This window comes from Jaculus jaculus, chromosome 18 (genome assembly GCF_020740685.1).
Source record: "Jaculus jaculus isolate mJacJac1 chromosome 18, mJacJac1.mat.Y.cur, whole genome shotgun sequence".
Classification (NCBI taxonomy): Eukaryota; Metazoa; Chordata; class Mammalia; order Rodentia; family Dipodidae; genus Jaculus; species Jaculus jaculus.
Genome location: NC_059119.1, coordinates 36,844,290 through 36,851,641, shown reverse-complemented (window position 1 = coordinate 36,851,641; position 7,352 = coordinate 36,844,290). Strand labels below are relative to the sequence as shown.

At 42.2% G+C, this 7,352-nt stretch overlaps 1 pseudogene; it reads right to left on the bottom strand.

The window, feature by feature from the left end:
• Positions 1-1,595: 1,595 nt before the first annotated feature.
• On the bottom strand, positions 1,596-2,191 carry LOC101617572 (annotated as a pseudogene).
• Positions 2,192-7,352: the final 5,161 nt, after the last annotated feature.

The following is a 7,352-nucleotide window of genomic DNA, read 5'->3' as shown; positions in this document are numbered from 1 at the left end:
ATGCAAAAATTCACAATAAAAATCTTGCAGATTGGATCCAAGAACTAGTCAAAAATATCATATACCTATGTAAAGCATATTTCATGACAGGGACAGAAATCAATAAACATAATACATCATATAAATAGATTGAAAGACAGAAACCACAACATCTTTTTTTTTATTATTACGAACATACTTGTACAGATACATCATGTGTTGGTACCATCTTTTCTGTCTTTCTTTCCCCCATTCAGCAGGGGGCCCTCCTCAGTGGGGTTGCTAGCTTCCCTATGGAGTTCTGGTTTATGCGTTGTGGGAGCAACAGGCAGTTATGGGGGTAGGCAATGCTTCTGGGCATGACATCCCCACCCATGGCTCGTACAATCTTTCCACTCCTCTTCTGCAAAATTTTCTGAGCCTTTGTGGGTGTGTTTAAGTTTACTTCTGTGATGAGTTTTAGGAGCCTCTGGATCTCTGTGTTGAGTAGCCTCGGTGACTGTCTCCTTCACCCCAGAACTGATTGTCAGGCTTACCATGGAAGCAACATTTTTGCTCATCTCCTCAGTTCCTCTGTGTTTTCACCTGGGCCTTGAATGAGGTATGAGGGGTGGTTTATCTCCTTGGGTCTCGCTACCTTTTGAAAAAGAAAAACAGATTCTCCAATAGAGAGTGAAGTCAGCATAGGTTAAATCGGATAAGTGTTATTAATTTAGGGAGTGTTTGATGGATGTAGCCCCTTTTTCAGCCAAAGAGTAGTGGGAGCTTCACATTGAAGAGCATAATCTTTGTCTGTATAGGATTCAGATCTGGTTGCCAGTTCCAGACATGGGATCCTTTCCACTGAGCAAAATCTCTTAGCCAATCAGAAAGCCACTGATTACCCAGCAAGGCTGTGGGCCACCACTGCGCTTGTGTGTACTTCTTGTCAGGCTGGTTGCTTCTGAGCAGCTGCGAGTCCTGCTTGCTCATACTGTTGCTGGTGACTTTGCCCCAGTAGCTCAAGTAGGGCTTCCAGCACTAGGCAGGCTAACATCTGGGGACTGGCTCTCTTCCAGTCCCAGCCAGGCCTCTCTGTGTACATGTGAGCAGCAAGAAAAATATCTTTTAAATGTATTTTAAAAATTGAAAGTAACATTAGTAGAGAATATATTCTACAAAGTGGAGGTAACTAGATGTAAAATTCTGGCAGCAATTTAACAGAGCAGTCCCAGATGGTCAGCTGAGGCCAACATCTAATGAGGACGAAAGCCTTGCCTGTGGGGAATTTTGGACAATACTTGCAGAAATATTATACTGTGCATAAACTAAATTGAATTGTTTCCACATGAGTTGTAAAGTTTCATATAGTAAAAGTTTTCTTCTACATGCACTTCAATTTCACAGCAAGAGTGGCATAGAATACCTAAACACAGAAGACAGCATTCATGCAAGATATCTAACTCCTTGATACAATAATGCATACACTTCAGAATGATTACACTATCATCACACCTAGGGCTTTCTGCAACTACAAGGTGGTGGTCATGGACAGCATGGCCCCCAGTATCAACGTCTTGGAAGCAGCCACCACCTTCTAAGTGTCTTCTCTTTTTGCACTTTTTCTTCACCTTTCTTAATCAACCCTGCTGTTGCTGCTTCTTAGCAAAACTGGTAAAAACAAAATTGTAATCATTGAACATGGCACTCTGGCAATCAAGACGTTTAAAACCTTCAAACTTTTGGGGTGAAGAAAGAACTGTGCAACATTTAGAACTCTGATTAACAAACAAGGTGGCCACAAACTTTCCTGGCTTGAAGATGTCCACAACTTTCCTGATCAGGTCATCATAAGAGGTCTGACTTAAGTTTGTTTCAAAGCTGACATAAGAAAATTCTGGTTCTGGAGTGATGTGAATTGTCCAATAAGTTCCATCGGATTTCATTCCATTCACTGAATACCCACAAGGATTGAACAGTGTGGCATCAATGACAGAACCTGGTATCAGGTCACGAATTCCACTCTCATGAGTGACATCCTTTGCAGTAACACCGTCTTTCATGTAGAACTGGTCCATAACTGCTGGGTCAAGCTCACTCATCAGAATTTCCAGGGTTTGATCTGGCTGACTGATTACCCGACTCTCTGGGAAATTCAAAGTACACAAGTACCAACAGTCAGAATTCATAGTCCCACACGATATGCTGCTCCATTTGGGAAAATTGCATTCAGAGAGAGAGAGAGAGAGAGAGAGAGAGAGAGAGAGAGCGAGCGCCAGGTCCTCCAGGCACTGCAAACGCACTCTAGATGCATGTGTCCCCTTGTGTATCTGGCTAACGTAGGTCCTGGAGAACCAAGCCTCGAACCGGGGTCCTTAGGCTTCATAGGCACGCACTTAACAACTAAGCCATCTCTCCAGCTCCCATCTACTGATTTTTTATTTGCTTTGTTCTTCTTTTTCCAAGGCCTTAAGGTGGAGCATTCAGTTGTTTACTTGTGACCTTTCTAATTTCTTTTTTTTTTTGGCGGGGGGAAGGGCTTGGTTTTTCGAGGTAGGGTCTCACTCTAGCTCAGGCTGACCTGATATACACTATGTGGTCTCAGGTTGGCCTTGAACTCAAGGCGATTCTCCTACCTCTGCCTCCTAAATGCTGGGATTAAGGCATATTCAACCACACCCAGGTGTAATTTCTTAATATAGGCACCTAAAGGTATAAATTTCCCTCTTAGAACTGCCTTCATTGTGTCCCAAAGATTTTGGTAAGTAAATATTTTATCCTGTTTGATCAATGCTGCTCTCAGTTTTGGTTAGAGAACTTGCTTTTTACAGATGGTAATGAATTTAGGGGAGACCCATCAAAATAAAAGGAAGAGAAAGCCAAGTGACTAGCATGAGACAGGTCATCTCTATCATACCCACCAGGGCCTAGGAAACATCAAGAGGGAAGTGGCAGACTAAATACGAGTGCTGCTTTCACTCCTAGCCAGAGAGCCATCTCAAGAGGTGGCTCTAGACACAAGGGAAACCCTAAACTTGATCCAAGTAAAAAATAAGCTACGGAGAATTCAACACTAACAGATACTTATAATATATCCTTCAAGGCTCAAGGACTATTGAAGAAAAGTGGGTAGAAAGCATATAGGAGCCACACGGTAGAAAGGCATAATGTGATGTACTGCCCTTCCAAAAGGAACCCACTGGCTTATTCAAGACCCTACAGTGATCGCGGATATACACACTGAGGAGGATCCTCAGTGGAGATGGCACAGGGGAGAGAGGACAAAAGAACATAACTCAATGGGATACGACCAATTTGTGATATGTTCATATATTAAAATTCTCAGGGCTGGAGAGATGGCTCAGTAATTAAGGTACTTGCCTGAAAAGCTTAAGGTCCTGAGTTCGATTCACCAATACCTATGTAAAGCCAGATGCACAAAGTGGTGTGTGCATCTGGAGTTCATTTGCAGTGGCTGGAGGCCCTGCCACACCCATATGCATCCTCTCTGTCTCTGCTTACAAGTAAATAAAAAAAATATTTTACTAGGGCTAGAGAGATGGCTTATTGGTTAGGGCACTTGCCTGCAAGGCCTAAAAACCCAGGTTCAATTCCCCAGTACTCACATAAGCCACATGCCCAAGGTGGACCATGCATCTGGAACTTGTTTGCAATGTCTGGAAGCCCCCGGTATGCCCATTCTCTCTATCTGCTTCTCTCTCTTAAATAAATAAATAATATATGAAATATTTTAAAATAAAATATTTTAAATTCTCAATAATATTTTAAGACTTTTAAAACTCCATTTGGAGTCCTGTAGGTATCCTATACACAGATATCCACATATTTCCTGAAGTTGAGGTATGCTTTCACTGTCATTTTATTGAGTAGATTTTTTTAAGCCCTTTTTTGTTTATCTTCCGACACTCCACCTTATAAATATTTGTCTTTTAATATTGTTCCAAAGGTATTAAATTGTCTCTTCATTCTCTTATTTCTTATTCATTCATTCATCTGTTTCAGAACACGTGTGTCAAATTTAGATATTTTTCTTCCACCTAATCTTGTCAATTGATGAGATAGATGGTTCTTTATTTTTTTTAAATTCATTTTTATTTATTTGAGAGTGACAGACAGAGAGAGAAAGAGGGAGAGAGAGAGAGAGAGAGAGAGAGAGAGAAAGAGAGAGAGAGAATGGGGTCGCCAGGGCCTCCAGCTGCTGCAAATGAACTCCAGATGCGTGCACCCCCTTGTGCATCTGGCTAACGTGGGTCCTGGGGAATCGAGCCTTGAACCGGGGTCCTTAGGCTTCACAGGCAAGCGCTTAACTGCTAAGCCATCTCTCCAGCCCTGGTTCTTTAGTGTTTTATGTCTAGAATTTCAACTTGGTCCATTTCACATCTCTCATTTGCTGACTTTGCAACTCATATTCTATATTTCTAATGTGATTTATCTATTTGTATGCACTTATAGCTTACTAAGCTTTTAAAATAATCATTGTTCTAAAGTCTTTATCAGACACTTTACCCATAGTGACTTCTTTGGAATCTGTTACTAAAATGTTGTTAAGTTCTTTTGTGAACATAATGTCATATTGATTTTTCATATTTCTATATTCCTTCTTTGACATTTGAACGTCTGTTAGCTCAGTGTTCTATATAGTTTTTATGGAGTAATTTTAGAAAGTTTCATCCTCCTGAAGATGTGTCAGTTTCTTATTCAGTGTTGCCTTTGGTTCTAGGTGTACAATGTAGTCTTTCCATAGCTTTTTTGGCTATAACTAATGACTTCAGACACTGTAAACCATGCTGGCATTTTAGATACCCATTTTGTCTGCACGTCAACAGCTCAGGCAGGGATGTGCAATACTTGCTGTACGCCAACTTCTACTGTGGGTGTGGCAGCCACAGTTGAATGATAGAAGTTTTTAGGTGCTGTTGATACTAGCTTTGGAATTGGCAACGGCCTCTGGCATTGGCAGCTCCAACAGTGGTGCAAGAGAGGGCAAGAGGCCTGTGGTCTTTAACCTGACACTGTGAGGCGCACAGGCAGCGGCCGGAAGTGCAGCATTCTCTCTGTGATGTTCAGACCTAGCCTGGCATGTGACTCACAGATGCAGAAGGATGCTACGTATAAATTTCTGTTGACATGTACACACAGTATATATAGCACATGTGTCTATTCGTGCCTAGACAAGGTTGTTTTTACTAGGTGATTAATAAACAATTATTAAAAGAACAATTAAAATCCAAACAGTCTACAGAGGACAACTGTGAGTTGTCCATTGTTGGTCTTCACCTTCATGTTTTCAAATGTTGTTCCAATGTCCACAGAGTTGTTGTCTTTACCACCATGGTGCTGTTTTAAAAAGCTGACAAGCATTTGTTTTGTATGTTGAGTTAATAACCAAATGTGGGGAGCTCACAAAGCTGAATATTAAGGAGCTGACCTTATCTACTAAAGAATATTTTCTAGCCAGGTGTGGTGGTGCACGCCTTTAATCCCAGCACTCGGAAGGCAGAGGTAGGAGGATCGCTGTGAGTTCAAGGCCACCCTGAGACTATATAGTGAAATCCACGTCAGCCTGAGCTAGAGTGGAGACCTGACCTCCAAAAAACAAAAGCAAACAAACAAGAGAAGATTTTGTAGTTTAAATCTTATATACTAGTGTGTGTTCTAGTTATAGTAATACTATTGCATAATAGTGTGTATAACTTTGTTAATAAATACGTAATTCACATTTAATTAAGGTTTGTATAAAGATACAATGATTTTATATGATTCTTCGTCAATATTGTATTAGAGCCTTGCTGCATCTCCACCCTGTGATTCCAAGTACAATTTTCTTTCTTTTTCTTCCATCTATGTCTCTATAGCATTTGTTGAATGCACACTGAATTTAAGGCAAATAACTCTTCCCACAAGAAGAAAGTTTCTTTCTTTGTGAACTATGTGGGGTAAAATATTGGCACACACAAAGCACTGATGATTGTGGCCTGGACTCTACTTGAGCAAACATGATGGGTGGCAACTGATGGAGCAATTATTTTACAACAAACTAAACACTGATAGTTCCAGTAATAGTGACTTTTTTCACAACACTGAGAAAGGAACTCAACAATATTTTTATGAAGTAAGTATAATATTGATCTCAAAACTTGGCAAAGATAACTCTAATGAGAATAATCATATATACATAAATGTTGATAAATTTCTTAAATGAAAAGCAAATATAATCCATTAGAACATTAAAGAATTAATGATTTTACAGGACTAAGTTGGCTTTAGGCCACCAATAATAAAAGCATTTGAAAAATTAAGTACTAAGGAAAGAACAATTAATAAATAGTTACATATATGACTTTATGTAGTATTATAAATGTAAATGTATAATTACATGTACCATCTACTGAAAGTCTACAATACTTATCAAGAACATATCATTGGGAGACTTCTGGTTAAGATGGCAGTGTAGGTACCACACCAAAGCAGCCTGGGGGGAAAAAAGACCAAAAAAACCCAGCAAAATACACACTTTTACTAAAAAATGAGGTGCATAGGAAATTGAAGCAGCAGCAGAGAAGTAGAAGAGATCCAGAGCATCCAGAGCCCGCACAGACCGGCAAAAGCGGCCCCGGCAGCTCTGGCAACCGCAGCAGAGGCTATGGCGCACCAGAAAGCGGCCAGACTCAGATCCAGCTGCAGGAAAAGCCAGGTGCGGGAGCTTCCCCTCACACCGCGCTCTCCGCAACTCGGGAAACGTGAAGGGAGAGCAGCAGGGAGCAACGGAAAAGCAGACCGTGAGGTAGAAGAACACGTGGAACAGCGAGAGAACCAGAGCAGCTGCGGCTCCCTCCCCTCCCCCACCGCCTGAGCCCAGCTCCGGCAAACAGAGCAGCAGTCCAGGACCGGCCACGGCAACTTGGGGCAACAGCGGGACCCAGCAGCTCCTGCACCAGTAACAGAGGCCCCAACAGCAGCAGACCCAGGAATGGCAGCAGCGGCAGACCCAGCAGCAGCAGCTTCAGCAGGAGCAGTGGCTCCAGCAGTGGCAGCTACAGCAGCAGCAGAAACAGAGGCAGCAGCAGTGGTGGGCCCAGTAGCAGCAGCTTCACCAGCTGACAGACCCAGCAGAGGCAGCTTTAGCAGCAGCAGTTCCAGCAACGGGGGTGCTGATCTGCAGGGCCACAGTTGCCAGGCTTGGCTTGCTCCACAGTAAAAGCCAGTGCCCAGCTCCAGAAATCAGAAGAGCAGCCCGAGGACCAGGCAGCAACTTGACTGAGACCAAAATCATCCAAGGTAACTGGGATTGCACCAGGGAAGGGTCTCACTTGGTCACAAGCTGACTTGAATCCCTCAACAGACCAGAAATCTTAACCTCTTTGTTGATAGAG